The following is a 17,425-nucleotide window of genomic DNA, read 5'->3' as shown; positions in this document are numbered from 1 at the left end:
TCAATTATAAATCTCAAATTTTTATCAAAATCTATTTCAGAAAACCTTGATTTCAAGGCCATAGTCTTGCTATCAGAGGCAATTTGGTCATTTGACCTCAATTTCGAAATTCTAAACCCTAATTTTCTCATTTTAATCATGTCATATCATATTTGAGTTAATTTATCATTATTTGTATTTCAAAACTTGCATTTTACAAAATATCTTTCTGAAAACCTTGATTTCAAGGCCATAGTCTTGCTATCAGGGGTATTTTGGTCATTTTGATCCCCAATTTTGAAATTTCATATCTTATCTTCCTTATTTATTCAATCTTATTTCATATTTCATCATTTTGATTTAAGGGAAACATAGCAAAAAGGCTTATATCTAGTAAAATCCAGTAATTTCTAGATATTACTAGATAAACCTAGAAAAGCCAACATATTTTCATTAACCAGTTTTTCTAGTTTTGCAAGGACATTGAAGACTTTATTTTCAGTCATTTAAATTCAATAGTGATGCAAATTAAATTAAATTTGGAATAAGAATTTAAATTTCAGCTTAGACTAGGATTGCATTGCATATAGTTTAATTCTACAAATATTAAATGTCTGATGAATGTATCATTCATGCACATTTTCGTAAATTCACTATGGTCTATACGAATGGCACGTGCACTAGCTCTTATGGAGTTGACAAACTTGGTGGAATTTGTATTTATGGCCATAGTTAGAATACGAATGATACCCAGATTTGTAATCTTCGTATTAGCCACATTCAGCCTACACTCTTAGGCTAACTTCAAAATGCACTGCATTTCTCAAAAATACAAAAAGGATTTCCTCAATTCCTTAAAATCAAGTCTTTCAAATACATATTCATTCATTTCATTCATTTGCAAATTTCTATTTCAATTCAAAGAATTCAATTTTCTCAAAATTTTTCTAAGTCTTATTCAAAAAAATCAATTTTCTCAAAATATGGATTTGCCAATGATATTTCAAGTATTTCCCAAGTTCCAAATTCGATTTTCTAAGTTATATTTTCAATTTCAAAGTTTGAATTCAAAGAAATCAAGTTTTCCAAAGTTATTTCACATTTCTCAAAATCGATTTTCACAAAACCTCTAGATTCTTCATAAATCGATTTTCACTTTCTCAGATACAATATCCCAATCATGATTCACGATTTTCCAAGTGTTATATTTTCCAAGAAATTTCCAAGTATTTTAGTTATTCAAAGCAAACATCATGTTTTCAAAACTACATTTTCAGAAATTCATAGCACATGCCTGATTCTTTGTGCATTTAGGAAATAGAACATGATTCAGACAAGTTAAACTCTGATAAAAGAAGAAGATATTTGAAAATATGATGATTTTTTAAAAGAGACCCAATATATATCCAATGTTTTTCCATAAAAGATGAAAATCCTAAGTCTTGTTCACACCCTGACTATGGCCATTGATGCAAATCATCAACTTAGGATTTAATCACCACTTATTAGAATGGTGCATGTGTCATTCATGTTTCATCATGTGAAATTTTGAAATGGAAAAGAAAGTTAATATTAAACGAGTATTATTTACATGCTCATACATTCTAATCTAAGACAGGAGATGTAAATAATCTCGTTGATCTAGCTATTACAATCTTCAATTTGAAACTGAAATGATAAAATCCTTATATTAAGAAAGGAAGATCTATAATCCTGCAAAACACAATTAGCACAAGCAGAGGATGTAAAGTAAAAAAAAAATTGCTATGCTTAGAAACCCTATATGCATATAATGAAATCTAATCCAATCAACAATATTTACATAAAAATATCTATATAATGCATCATATTATTAATGGATGTGGGGGTATTCATCTGATACATATACGAAAATATATGAGAATGAAGTATGAGTGTTGTGTGATAAGTGAGTAAATGTAGGGTAACTAGGACACCACGGGTATGGGTACTAGAAATGGAAGTGATGGCAAATACACAACTACTGGAAAAGAATATATAAGTTTCAGCAGTTCTTTGAACTATTGGACAACTGAAATGATTACAGTAACTCTTTAAGTTGCTGTGGAAAGATGGAGGTTACAGTGGTTCTGTGAACTGTTGTATAACCAAAATGATCACAACAACTCCTTGAGTTGCTGTGAAGAGATGGGACTGATGTTGTGCCTGGAAGTATAGTGCATGTGCTGTGTAAGGAATGTGCTGGAGCTGGAAGCCATAGAGGTGTAAGTGGGGCGTACGCAAATGTTATGAAGACACTGTGAGAGGTGTAGTAAGGTGGATGAGGGGAAATGGTAAGTGTAGTGGCATGGCTGTAAGACAATGGATGGGCTGCAGGGAGCAAGTATAAGTGTTGTGCTTAGTGAATGCATATGAACATGCACGAAATTGCAACAAATTTTGTGTATTGTGCAATGCAGAAAATAAAGCCACAGTGAATGGGATGTGAATATATTGGTATGTTATTTAAAAAGAAAAAATCTCATGACATACCAATGATATGTTGTTTAGAGGTTTTAATGAGATACTGTAAAAATTGGATGAGAAGCTTTAGGAATAGCAAGTGATAGGTTGTAAGTGCTTGATCCGATATTGGATGCAAGTGTTAGCAGGCAAACATTCATCAGTGTCTGAAATATACAGGTAAGTTGATGACAAATTGACTTTGGTAAGTCCAATTTACAGTGGATATCTCAAACTTGATCCTACATGGCCAACCAATATCATGGTGTTAGATCAAACACTGCAAGTGTAACATTATAAAACCTTGAAACCATTCACAGTACATTTAACTGTAAAGTTTCTCTTTTATTACGACAGGTCTGACTTTAACGTCCCAGCCATCCGTGCTCTACCAGGAAATCTTTACAAGAAATGATATCATGTCCTAGGTATATTCCCAAACAGCAAAGCCCATCTCTCCATCCACGAAGTTTTTCAATCCAGAACGAATGATACAACAACATTAGCAGGAAATGACATCCACCAATCACATAATTTAATATTGCATAAGCCAAAGAAACAACTGCATCTTATACATAATATGTAACCTACAGGCTTATGATAATATGAGTGAGCTCATTTCTAAATGTAAGCATGAAAAATGAAATTTCATGATAGTATTGCTCTTTCCTTGGCAGCCAAGGCAGTTAGCCTTTGAAATCCAACCAGCCATAGCCTTTTGGACCATGGGCATGCCTGGATAGCCCAGAGAGAACTGGCTCCAGCAGTGAAAACTCGCCGTTAGCATGAATGCTCAATGCTGATACTCTAGAGAGAGAGATAAAGGGGAAGCTGCAGATATTTGAAAGAATAGAGAAGATAATGCAAGAACAAACCAAATGGATCAACGAATGAAACAAAATGTTGTAGATAAACAGGGTGTCGCTGAACAGAAGAAACCAATACATGAGATCGATAAATCAAAAGAGCTAGATGATACCAAATGATTCTATCACTATGTATCAAATAAATGAACAAAACGATTTCAATGGATAGATGTAACAGAGTGAAACCAATGAATGAACCAAAAGAGATGGAAGGCTAAAATAGGAAATGAACAGATTGCAGAGAACAGAAGAGAACAAAAGTAGTACTGGATCTAAAATGCATAAACTATAAATAGCAATTATAATTACCTAAAACAGAATTTTAAATGGACTAAAATCTAAAAATCACAAATTAGACATAGAATGCAGAAAGTGTTAATTAGGAAACAAAAATGTAATTGACGCAGATATTGCAGCATGAATGCAATGAATGCCTTTCAGAATTTAGGAATATAAATGAGAATGCATGGAAAATTAACACGATGAAGACGCAGGTTGAGGGTGTTCAGGGCTCTTTCCGATGATATATGCATCGGTGACACAGCAACATGCCATGCAGGGGCAGTGACCAAAAAGAGAGACCGATGAAGAAGGGGTCGATGCCTATGGATGCGAATACACGATATGAAAAGGGGGGCAAATATATTAGATCAGTTGCCGAATCAAAAACATGACAGGTATGTAAATAAGATCAGATGATGGAATGCTTTAGCAGAAATGAAGGGATGATGGTTTTAAACAAATTACAGAAAAGAAAAGAAAAAATAAAATAAACATAAACAACAGTAAACCGAAAAGAGTTCAAAAATAAATTACAAAAGAAAAAAAGAGTTGCCAGAATATGGATTATTCTGTTGATGTTGCATAGCCGTAGGTCAATTTTGCCACGAGCAAATCGACTCTATGTGGGTGCTTCAATAAGTAAAATAAAAAAAAGAAGGAAAAAAAACATAAAAATGGCTTCAATCGAGAGGGAGAGGGTCTGACTTCTATCTGCTGCTATAGGGTGGGGTTGACCTCCTCCTTCTTTTTACTATTCTTGCTGGATTGGAGGCCCTCCCGTTAATCAAAGGAAAAACTTCAGAGAAGAGGCAGGAGGGGAAAGGGTGAGAACCGATCGATTGAGAGAAGGGAAGAAGATACGGAGGTAAAAAGAAAGTGGATGCCCTTCCCGCTTCTCCCTTGCTTTCCTTCATAGAGAAAGGAAGAAGAATCGAGAAGGAGGGGTTCTATTGCAGATCCAGGGTCGAGCGAGAGACAAACAATCGAAGGGTAAAGGGCTTGATGGAGTCTTCCAGAGGGAGAGAGCGCGGGAGAGAGACCGTTGCAATTTTTCAGTTTTTCAGAAAGAGGGTTCTTTTGAAAGAAATTTTTCTAAAAGGGGTCTCTGGACCGATTTTCTTTTCTAGTCTGAATTCTTGTGCTTTTTTTCTTCATAATCCCATATATATATATTTGTATTTTTTAAACAAAACCCCGAAACGACAGGAAAAAAAAAGATTTAACACTATATATATATTTTTTTGTATTTTTGAGAAATATTTATAAAAGAGGGTTTTTTTTCGAAAATTTTAAAGCTATTCTTTGAAAAATACTTCAGAAAATGGGTTTGGATTTGGGTTTTGAGGAAATATTTGAGTTTTTAACCTCGAATCGAGAAATATAGAGTTGTGGATCCAACAAGATATCAGATGGACTGTCTGAGCCTTTCAAAAGTTATTTTGGTAATTTTGAGAATTTGGTTTAAAAATTGGATAACGAAGCTCAGATTTGGATTCTGATATTGGATCCGGATCCAGATCCAAAATCGAGTCAGATATATAAAATGAATTTAATTTCAGTAAAATCTGAGAAATAAACTGGAATTTAGATTTAGAACTGACTCAATTACTCAGAAAATGGGAGGCAGAGGCAAAAAGGGAATATTTATAAAATTTTTGAAAAATTTGGGGTGTTCATAGATGCCCCTCTTTGCTACTAAGCCGGTTGAAAGCCGAGTTTAGTGGCAAAAAAAATACTCCAAATTTTAAAAAATGCCCCAGTCAGCATATCTGAACTGGGTGTGGAAGAATTTGTTTGGAAAGATGGATTCTCAGGCTTAATACCTTACCCTGAATGGCTTTGGGAAGATGAAATCCTTGAAAATGGCATGACTGGATAACAGAAATGAGGAAGTCGTGATGGGACTGGGCGGATTGCCTTGTAGAAACGAGGCTCAGGTTTAACTCGAACCTGAACGAAAGATACCTCGTGGAGCTTGGTTTAGGCTTAACCCTTAACCTGAAGGGGATGACCAAATGGAATCCTCGAATGAAAAAACCATGGTGGGACCTTCGGAGTTTGGACAAACAAATCCGAAAGGGGTTTGCAAAAGGAAGAAGATGGGGTTCCCTAAAGCCTGAAAAAGGGATGATCTTGGGCACCTCATTGCTGAGACTGAATCAGCTTTAGAAATCGATGACCTCTCGTAGAAAATTCAAGTTTTGACCCTTAACCTGAGTGGGAACGACCATACAGATTTCTTGAGTGAAGAAACTGTGATGGGACAGGAAGAGATACTTCAACTGAATGAGGAAACTCTTTTGGAAGATATAAACAACACTAGGTTGCATCAAAATGGATATTGAATATTTATTTTATTCTTGGAATAGCTAGAAAATTTTGCCAATAAGATAAAATTGTAGTTGACTCAAACGCTTGAAAATGTGCACGTATGTGCAAGAGACATTCCCTCTTTTACCTAGAGTAATTCCTCCAACGAGGTTAACTTCTCAGTCTTAAGAGTCAAATTCAAAATTTCAGCGCTGATGATTTTTTTCAAGGAAGCTATCCATTTTCCTGATATGAAAATAGAAGAAATATTCTTAATTTCATAAAAGCAAGTAGTGAAAAGATATTGATAAAAGAATTTCACATAAGAAAAGATGACTTCTGGCAATTTTGGCAGTTTGATATCTGGGTGTTTTTCCATGGTGATTTTTCTGCACTCTTTTTTAGTCATTGAGCTTTCTCGTGCTTTTTATATCATCCTTCATTTTGGAGATATCCTAACTTTTCTCTCTTTTTCAGGGAAGGGTACGTCACAAACTCCTTTATCTTGGAGATGTTCTGATCATTCTTTTGTCTCAGGAATTATGCTGATGATATTGGCTCAAAAGGTCAAAAATCTCTAGAGGATAGCAGAAATCAAATATCTTTTAGGGTTTGTCGGGAGGCTCAGCGCAGTCGCCTTCATCTTGACGGTGATCTGAACGTTCCCTGAAAGGATCTGTCACAAACTCCTTCATCTCGGAGATGATCCAAATCTTCTTTGGCCATGGGGGTCTAACTCGCATATTCGTCTTCATCTTGACAACAATTGAGAGATCCTTTTTGCAGATATTTGATTGCAGCTTAAATGGATGAATGAGGAGATATGGATTGGTTAGACTCTTTTATAGCTCAGGATATTTTCACTACCTCATTGCCAGAAAATCGTCTTAAAAACATGCGCCATCGCTATAATCAATATCAATTCGCTTTTGGTTTTTCAATATCATTGAATATTTCTTTCACTAATCAGACCGAGGATATTTCTTACATCCTTTTGGATGATCAACAGGGAAAAGATTTGAATTTTATCGCGTAATGAATGAATGACAGAACAAAAAAATATTTTGCAGAAAAAGAATAGAATGCAACGACTTATGCTGAAACAAAACTTTACACAAAATAAATTATAAATTGCGAAAAATCAGAAGATGAATAATCAAAAAATCAAAATCTAATAGGAAATTACAATGATCAAAACAAGAAATTTCAGAACTTATGAACCTAAGCTAAAAAAAAACAAAATATCATTTGTAAATTGAAACATAATATGAAACTTAAAACAACATCAGACTATACATTGAAACAAAAAACAAGAATCAAACGATGCATTAAAACAGGAAACAATTGAATTGAAAACACAAAATTAAAAGACAATGTAAAACAGGAAATAACTGGAAACATGCCATAGACAATGCAATGAATCAATTGAAATGCAGAACATCAAACAAGTGCAGAAAATTCATAACGACAATTGAATATACTGGAATTCAAAATAATGAGGAATATGAAATCAAGAAAGTGACAAAATCAGGAAAATAAGAAACAAAAAAATCAGGAATTTACTGCAAAATAACGAAAATATGTGCGATAAATGAAAGCAGAGTGAAAACAACAAGAAATTAAAGAAAAAAATGCATTAAACAACTAATGAATGAATGAAAATTGAAAATGTAATGCTGTAAAAACACATTAAACAGAACTATGAATGAATCAACAACATCTAACTAAAGAATCAAATGCAGAATAAAAGATCGGTCGATGAACAGAAAAAAATCGAGAATATATATTTTTTTCATTTTTGTTTTTTTAGAAATAACACAGCATGACAGAATCGATTGAAAAGATAAAGAAGAATAAAAAGAATGAAGAAGAAAAGAGGGAGAAGAAGAAGAAAAAGAAGCAACACCAGACCTGCAATAAGAACCAAAGGCTAAAAAAAAATCAATCGGCCAAGGATCCCCTGCACCCAAATGACCTATAGCCAACGACAAAGAGGTCGATCCTCTTTTATTGGGTTAAAGGAAATGGGGAGAGCGCCTGCTGGATCTCCTGCACCAACTGACACTATAGACAACAGGAAAGGGGTCGATTCCCTGCTGCTGGGCTGAAGGAAATGGGAAGGAGCCGGCTGGATCTCCCGTAACCAGCGATGAAGGGGCCTGATCCTCTTCTATTGAGCTGAAGGAAATGAGAAAGCCTCCATCACACGGCCAGCAAAGGGGAGTTCTTGCAATCTGGATGGAAGAGGTAGAATCCCCAAAGGGGAAAGACTCCACGATAGAGGAGAGGGCACCAGCGAAAAACAAAAAGGATGGGAAAAAACATCAATCGTCCTCCTCTTTGATTTCCAAAACCTCCCCTTTTAAACAGAAATTGCTTGATGAATAGGTTGACCACCTTATCAAACTCTCGCAACTCAATTGGATTGATATGTTCCGCGTACCATTTGGTTGCGGCTCCTTCCAGGCTACGGGGAAAACATAAGAACAGTGCTCTGTTGTCCCTCTTGAATTTGGAGCATTCGGCGAAGAACATGGCGAGGTGGGCTTTGGGATCACCAGAACCGTCAAACTTGATGAACTTTCGGGGGAGGTTCTCCAGATTATTGTCTCCTTCTAAGCCATCATAGAAATCTTCACTTGTGAAGACTTTCTTACCCTTGTCGCGAGCTTGCAGATCTTTAACAACTCTGGCCATTTCTTTGAACTGTGCTTTTAAAGGATCTGTCACTGCTTGAACTTTTGTCTTGCGAGTGATTTCTGGAATGATCTCGCATTCTTCCTCGGTATCATCTTCATCTGAAGTATTTTGAACATTTTTCTCAGAGGACTTGGTTGCTTTCTTGGCCCCACGATCTCTAATTCTCTGACTAAAAGGATCTTTTCTTGAGCTGGTGCCAGCCTGCTCACTCATCATTTTGGTCATCATTTTCTGGAACATGGCATACATTTGTGGATCTATGTCATCGTCCTCTTGCTGCTGATCTTGACTTCTAGGGAGATCCATTTCTCCTTCTGAGGCTGAGGAGTATTGAGGTGATGTTTTTCTGTCTGATCTTGTCTGAACCATCAAATCTTGCGGATGCTCTCTGCAGGATAAAGTTTTGATTAGACTCTGAAGAAATTTTGGATTGGGAGGAAAATGATTATTGCCGATATGGTAGACAATTAGAAGAATATCCCATTACTAGGGATGGAATCGCCGCTGAAATCACGACAATTGTGTTGTTATTCTTTATAAGAGAAATAAACAACGGAAAATATGCCTTGTTACCTTGGCGAGGTCGTCAACCACGAAGAAAATACCATTTTTTGAAGGAAAGAGATATCTCTTGGAAAAATAATCCGCAAACGGATTTAGAATAAGGCAAAAGGGAAGGTGGATAAACAGTTTCCACTGCAATAATCAAGGTATGCACGAGAGAAATTAGGTGAAGAATTTCACAAATAGGCAAAAGGATTGAGAATCCAAGAGAACCATGAGAGAAAAACATATGATTTTAGAAAATTGCAGGCAGGATAAAAATGAAGCGGGAAATTCGAGATCCAGTAGAACGGAAGAATGAAAAATCACCTGGAGTTTTGAAAGAAATTAGATATTTGAGAAAATCCTCCAGGGTTTGAGAAAATAAAGGAAAGGATGAGAAATATGGATATTTGGAAAAATACTTTTGGAAAAATGTGAGAGGAATAAAGGTAACATACAAACAATCACATCCTGCACAAACATTTATGTGCATACAACACTCCCTAAAAGGCTGACTCTAGATGCATCATTTTGAAAACAGTTGTAGGACCCTAATCCTAACTCTAGGTTCAGATCATCTTTGTCCAATCCAGTTATTCCGATATACCCGAACTGAAATCCAAGGTACGTGGCATATAATCTCAACTCCGGTTCTAAGGTAAGGTTTTCCAACATCCTTGAGCACATACTGATATACTTCAGACTGTGGCCCGCGGTACGTGATAGGGGGTGTTAACCCAAATAAGTGGCCCAGTTGTGAGGCTCTGTCCCGAACTAGGGTTCTGGAAGAGAGCTCAGCAACGTGAAGACCAGGTAAAAGTAGGTAAGGGAGGTTTGAAAAAATGATCACATGCAAGAAATAGAAGGCTCTAAATCCTAAAGAGATAGATTTTGAAAATCTTTGAAGAAGCATACATTGTTTGCATTCAGATCCTAAATTGAGGTGAGTTGTATTTAGATCTAAGTCTATGTGAGCATGAAAATATCTTCTCAATATAGTCTTACCAAACCATGCCTAAGCTATATGCAATAAATGTCATCTAGGTCAGAATCTAGGCTCCTAGGTTCGCATGATATCAAAAGTAAAAGAACTGACATTTTGTGAACACAGTTTCAATAATTGAACTAAGCCAAGCACGTTTGCGATCAGGCAAGGACAGGTCCCATCTCGGTCGCCAAACCTGTTGTCGTCGTAATTTTTTTTCTTCCCTTCCTTTGCGGGAGAGAGAGGAAAATGCTTTCGCGAGTCAAACTTGACCAGATTTTAGAAATTGTTTTGAAATACTTACCTCCGTTTTGAAAATAGCGGGAAAATCCATAGGATGGGGCTCGACCTGTCGGTACGAGGTTTGACCGTTCCTGCCGCCTTTAACAGGGGTAATCGAACCAAGGACCAAAAGTATGCTTGACTGTAAACACCCCAAATTTTCCTCACTCATTCTCAAACAACCCTCCTCGTGCAGTGTCAACCCTGTTAGGTCAGTGTAGGAGTCAAACCCCGAGTCAGTTTCAGAAAATCACCATTTTACCAACTTTTATTAGGAAAATTACCATTTTACCCCTAGGTCATCCCGAACCCCAGTCAGTCGGAGTCAACCAAGCTCACTGGTCAGTTCAAAACATTTAGAATATCAATCATTCCAAGCTCATCTGAGCTCACAGTGAGAAGACCATTTTCATTTCTGACCATTCCTGCCAAAATGGGATCATTTCTTCGGGAATGAGCTCATTTCTCACTCAAATCCAAGACAATTGTCTCCGAGTCAGTCATTTATAGTCAGTCATACTCCCCAGAGTCTAGCTTGAGCTCACCAGGAGTTCGAGTGCTCCCTTTTCAGTTCAAAACCATTTCTAAGTGTCCAAGAGCCCATTTTAGTCCATTTCAGCTCTTTTAGCTAAAATTGAGCTGAGTTCAATCAATTGAGCTAGTGTTCAAGCTTTGATTTTAGTTCATATCAGTATTACTGACCTTTGTTCTAGCTCAAACCCAACTCAGGTTCGTAGTTGACTTCGCTCCAGTGATCATTCCGTACCATTTCTCTAAAAATGGCAACTTTTCTTGAAAATTCAGTTGGAAAGGTCAGTTGAGTCAATATCATTGTCAGCTCATTGGAGTTCTGAAACTCTAAAACCCAGCTCAATCTAGCTCATCTCAGTTTAATCCAGCTTGAACCCTAATTTTCAGTGTCACTCTGACCCAGTAGAGTCCCGAAAACCATTTCTTGAGCTATTTTGCAAATTTTATCAATTTTAATGCTTTTTAAACTGGTACAAGTGTCAATCGGGGTCTGACATCCAAAATTCTTCATTCAAGGTCTGCATTTCGCATGTCATTTCTCATCATTTCTCATCATTTCATAACATTTCATCACATTTCATTCCATTTTTGAAGTCCAAAACTCCAATTTTATAAATTTCAATCCAGATCAAGTTTCAAAAGCTTTTAGAAATCAATTTCAAACCCCGGGTTTTTAAAATTAACATTTTTACCCCCAGAAGTCTAAATTTGGAAATATTTTCCCAAGAAAAACAATTTGGATTTATTTCAAACTCAAATTTTCAAATTCTACACTGGATTTGCTTCGCAACGGGGTATTGAACTTCAAAATCCGAGCTCGTTTCAAAAACTGCCAAAAATAGCTCGTTTCGTTTGGAAATATTTTCTCAAGAAAAACAATCTGGATTTCTTTTAAAATCAAATTTTCAAATTCTACACTGGATTTGCTTCGCAACGGGGTATTGAACTTCAAAATCCGAGCTCGTTTAAAAAATTGCCAAAAATAGCTCGTTTCGTCTAGAAACTTTCTAAAAAGACTATTTTACCCCTCTAATTTTCAAAATGAATTTCAAAATTGAAATTTGGACCCGCTCTGAGATGGCCCATTCATTTGCATTTCTATTTTATTAAAAAAAAAAAGATGCTTCTTTTTATTTGTTTATTTTTGTTTTTATTGATTTTTATTTATTTTTTATTTTTATTTTTTTTAGAGAGGTGGGACCCACAAGGTGGTCGCCCAAACCTCCAGCCCCTCTATTTCTCCATTTCCTTTCTCTCCTCCTCTTCTTTCCCTTTCCTCCTTCCTTTCTTTCCTTCTTTCTTTCTTTTCTTTCTTTCTTCTTCCTTTTTCTTTTCTTTCTTTCTTTCTTTATTTCCTCCTTTCTTTCCTCTCTCTCCACTCACGTATGGTTCTTCCAGCCCCCTCTTCTTCTTTCCATCTCCTTTCTTCCCTTTTTTTTCCTTTTCCTTCTTTCCCTCTTCTTTCCTTTTCCTTCCCTTCCTTCTTTCCCCTTTCTTCCTTACTTCCTTTGAAATTCTCTCAAAAGCCAAGGCTGCAGCTATTCACGGATAGTCATTCACGTATGGCTGTAGACAAAAAAAATAAAGTAAGCTATTATTATTAGCAACTTAGGTTTTAATGAATTAAAACCTAAGTTACTAACCAAAAAAAAAAAGAAAAGGAGGCTACGGCTGCTCCCCATCTAACGCCTCTCTCTCTCTCTCTCTCTCTCCTTTGGCTGCAACTCCCAGCCATTGAAGCACCTCCAAGCTCCCTCCTTCAGCCGGCACATTACCTTCCTTGTTGCAGTTGGCTCCTCCTCCCTTTGTAGCAGCTGCAGCCACCACAAGGAGCCTCTTGACAGCAGCCATCCCCCTTTGTGGTTCCATTTTCTCCAACGTTGAAGCACTTCATTCCATCTTCCATCACCATTGCTTCCAACAAATATCAAGGAGATCCCCCTCAGCCTTTGCTTCAACTAATCCAAGGTAAGCCCCCTTTGACTCATCGGATTTGCTATTATTTTTTTTTTCCTTTATGCGATTTTCACTTTGCTACCCTTTGATGTGGTATACACGAGCTTCATCTCTATGAACGTGATGTGTAGCCAAGATCAATCGGATCCAAGGTGACAAGAGAACTTCTTTCATGATCTAAAAAATAAATAAATAAATAAATAAATAAAAACATGCATCTTATGCATATGGACTGAGAAAGCGATGAGATCCATCCATTCAATGGATTGGATCTCTCACTTTGAGAGTCAAAAGCAAAAAAAAAAAAGAGTGATTCATGCCCCCTTTTGAGTGTTTTTTTTATTTAATTTTCATATTCCATGCAGTTCTTTTGATGTCATTTATAGATTGATTTCATTTTCGTTTTGTCCATGTTAAGTAGAATTGTTAAATCCATAAGTTTCCATGTCTATGTTAAGTCCAGTTATAATTCCATGTGGATGTCTTAATTAAAAAATGCTGGAAATTTTACTGTATTTAAATTTGTCTATCTGTGATGTATTGCCAAAATATTTGATTCAATTCGGGTTTCGGAACCCATCCAAATTGGTAAAACCCTAAATCGGGTTTTCTGTCTCTCTGATTCTCCAGTTTATGCTTTAGCAGACTTTAAACTCCAGCACCACCATTGTGGAAGATTTGAATCATTCTCCAAAAATCACAGTGGATTCATAATCGAATCTACTGATGATCTGAAAATTTTGAAGTTTTTCCAGTTAGTTTTACTTTGTGTAAAAAATCAAATTTCTCAGACCCCTGGGAAAATCTCGATTTTCCTCCGTCAAGGTATAGACAGACCTTAATTCACCAAATCCGTTCAATCCATAGCCTGTCTGCAAAAACTTTCAACGTGAAAGTTGTTCCTCACACAGTGTTCTGTCATTTCCCAAAATTTGGGAATTTTTTGAATTGTTTCATATTTTTCCCAAAATTTTCATGTCTGTCTGACAGATTTTGATATCTCGAAATTCCAGAGATTCGGGTCTCTGATAACAGCATGCCCTTTTCCAAACCGTAACCCGAATCCAAATTCTGTAAAAATAGAAAATCTTCCTCTGTTTGTCAGGGACATGTTCCCACAATTTTAGCCTTTTTGCCCATCTGTCTACCATTTTTCCCATGTTTTCTACCGAAACCTGTCTGTTTCCCCTAAATCCTAGAGTCGCCGGATTCCGATCCGACTTGCCGGAGTGGTACAGCTCCGACCGTAGGTCAAAACCAGAAAGTGTTGACAGCAAAATCTTTTCCTTACTGTCCTCTGTCACCCCATGAAATTTGGGAAATTTTTATGGAAATTTGATATCCTAAATCCTCTGTAGAATCAACATTTTAAGCAAAAATCACAAAATTTAGGGTTTTTATTTGAATTTCCATATTTAAAAATACAAAAAATTAGATTTTCGAGCTTCATTATGTTTCTAGGGTTATTTTAGTTGTCCATGCCAAATTTGGTTTAATTCCAAGTTCATTTGCTCCATGTGTTAGTTTATCTTTAAATTCAGAAGCGAAAATCAAGTTAAATTCGATATTTTATGATATTTTCGCGATGTTAGGGTTTTTATCATGTACATAAGCATGTTGAATCATATTAGAGTTAATTTTAATCTCATTTGCATTTCATATTTTTCAATTTTGCAAATTTTTTTTCAGAAAACCTTGGTTTCAAGGCCATAGTCTTGTTATTTGGTCATTTTGACCTAAATTTCGAAATTTCAATTTCTAATTCTCCAAAATTTCATGCACATCATCATATTTCATCATATTATGTTTGATTTATTTCATTTGATTTTCAAATTTCCAAAATTTACAAAAATTCTTTTAGAAAACCCTGATTTCAAGGTGATCAGAGGTATTTTGGTCATTTTGACCCCAATTTCGAATTTTCAAGTTTATTTTCAAAATTTATTCATTATTTCTCATGTTTATATCAAAGGGGGTATGATTTTGGGTTTATATCTGAATAATATCCGATAATTTTCCATATTTTCGGATAAATTCAAAAAAACCTACATTTTTGTGCTAACCTTGTTTTCTAGTTTTGCAGGAACATTCAAGAAGAAGTCTTAGCTTTTATTTTTTTATTTCAATTCAATGTAACCTCAAATGTAATAATTTGGAATAAGAGTTACTTTTCTGCTTAGAATAGGGTTGCATTGCATATAGTTTAATTTATGCAAATTTCAATATGTGATGTATGATTCATGCACATTATTTCAAATTCACTATGGTTTACACGAATGGCACGTGCACAAGCTCTTATGGAGTTTATAAACTCGGTGGGATTTGTATTTATGGCCATAGTCAGAATACGAAGAAAACCAAGATTTGTGATCTTCATATTATCCACATTCACCCTACACACTTAGGCTAACTTAAAAAAATGCACTGCATTTTTCAAAACTTCAAAAGGATTTCTCAATTCCTCAATGAAATTCCCTTTTCAAATTCATATTCATTCATTCATATTATTCAAATTGCATTATTTTCAAATTCATTTTCCAATTTCAATTTAAAAAAAAATCCAACTTTCTCAAGAATTCCCAAGTCTTTCTCAGGATCTGATTTTCTCAAAATCCTGAGTTTTCAAAAGAGATTTCAAAGCATTTCCCAAGTTCAAACCAAGATTTTCCAATGTTTTAAAATTCTCAAATTTCAAAATCCCAAGTTTTCAAAAATCGATTTTCTCAGATTTCCTATTTTCCTGAGAACCCAGTTTTCCTGAGAATTCATTCTCCTTTTCAGAAATCCTTTTCCAATGAATTTCCTTATTTTCCCAGCATTTCTCAAATCCATTTTCTCATAAAATCAATTCCAAGTTTCCAATCTCAAAACCAATTTTCTCAGATTTTTAAGCTTTCCTGAGAAATCACTTTCCAATGCAAATTTCTGATTTTCAATGAACTTCAATGATTTTCCCAGGAATCCCAATTTCAAGTACTTTTCCAATCATTTTTCCAGCATATTTCAATTTTCCAAAGCAAACATCATGTTTCTCAAACTTGCATTATTTTCAAAATTTCATAGCACAAGCCTGATTCTTTGTGCATTCTAGGAAAAATAGAGCATAATTTAGATATTTGAGTAGAGTTAAAGCACATAATTGGTCCTTGGTTCAATTACCCCTGGTAAAGGCGCCAAGAACGGTTGAACCTCGTACCGACAGGCGGATCCCATTCCACGAAATTTTCCCGCAAATTTTCAAAACGGAGGCGAGTAATTTTTAAAACCATTTTCAAAACTTTGGTCGAGTTTGACTCGCAAAATTCGTTTCTCTCTCGCAAGGGAGGAAAAAATTTTGCGATGATAACAGGTTTGGCGACCGTGATGGGACCTGTCTTCGCCTGATCAATTATGTGCTTTAACTTAGCCCAATTGTCAAAATTATGTTCTATGGAATGTCAGCTTTAATTCCTGATATCATGTGAACCTAGGAGGCTAGACTTGAACCCAGCTGACATGGATTGCATGTAGACTAGGCATGGTTTGGTAGGACCATATTGAGGAGAATTATGCATGCTCACTTAGACTTAGGTCTGAAATACAACACTCCTCAATCTAGGACTTGTATGAAAACAATGTTTGCTTCTTCAAAAATTTTCAAAATTCTATCTCTTTAGGACTTAGAGCCCTCTGTTTGCCTGCATGTGATCATATTTCAAAAACCACACCACCTATGTCTACCCGGTCTTCACGTTGCTGGGCTCTCTTCCAGAACCATAGTTCGGGACAGAGCCTCACAACTAGGCCACTTATTTGGGCTAACGCCCCCCTGCCATGTACCAAGGGCCATAGTCCAACGTATATCGGCAGGCGCTCAAGGATGTTGGGAAAACACAAGCCTAGACCCGGAGATGAGTTTTATGCCACGTACATCGAGCCTCGGCTCGAGTATATCGGCATAGCATGATTGGATACAGTTGATCTGAGCCTAGAGTCAGGATTAGGGTCCTAAAGCTCTTTCAAAATCAATGCATTTAGAGTTGGCTTCTTAGGGATTGCTGTATGTGCATAATTGTTTGTAATTGAATGTATGATATTCATTTTTGCCTTATTTTTTTCAATTTTTCCAAAATACCGAACAATTTTCCAAAATACCACATTTTTCATCTTTTATGAAATATCTCCCTTTTCTCAAAAAACCCTGGACGATTTTTCTAAATTATCCACCTTTTCCTTCAAAACTCCAGGAGATTTTCCATTCTTTCATTCATCTGGACTTCAAATTTCCAGCTTTTATTTTATCCTGCCTGCAATTTTCAAAATTCTTGTATTTCTCCAAAGTCTAATTCTAGTATTCTTGTCTTTCAGTCCAATGGCATCCAGTCAGCTGGATTCTGTTTTTCCTGAGGGTCACATCTTCTACGAGGTGCGACAAAGTCTTCCTGAGCGTCGATCTCTTAGCACCGGACCCTTCTTCCCCCGGTGGTACTATGTCTGGTTCAAAAACTTCTCTCGTATGTTTCCGGAC

Source organism: Nuphar pumila, chromosome 9 (assembly GCF_984573655.1).
Source record: "Nuphar pumila chromosome 9, dmNupPumi1.hap1.1, whole genome shotgun sequence".
In the NCBI taxonomy this organism is placed as follows: Eukaryota; Viridiplantae; Streptophyta; class Magnoliopsida; order Nymphaeales; family Nymphaeaceae; genus Nuphar; species Nuphar pumila.
The sequence above is the reverse complement of the archived record's forward strand: the minus strand, read 5'-3'. Positions refer to the sequence as shown.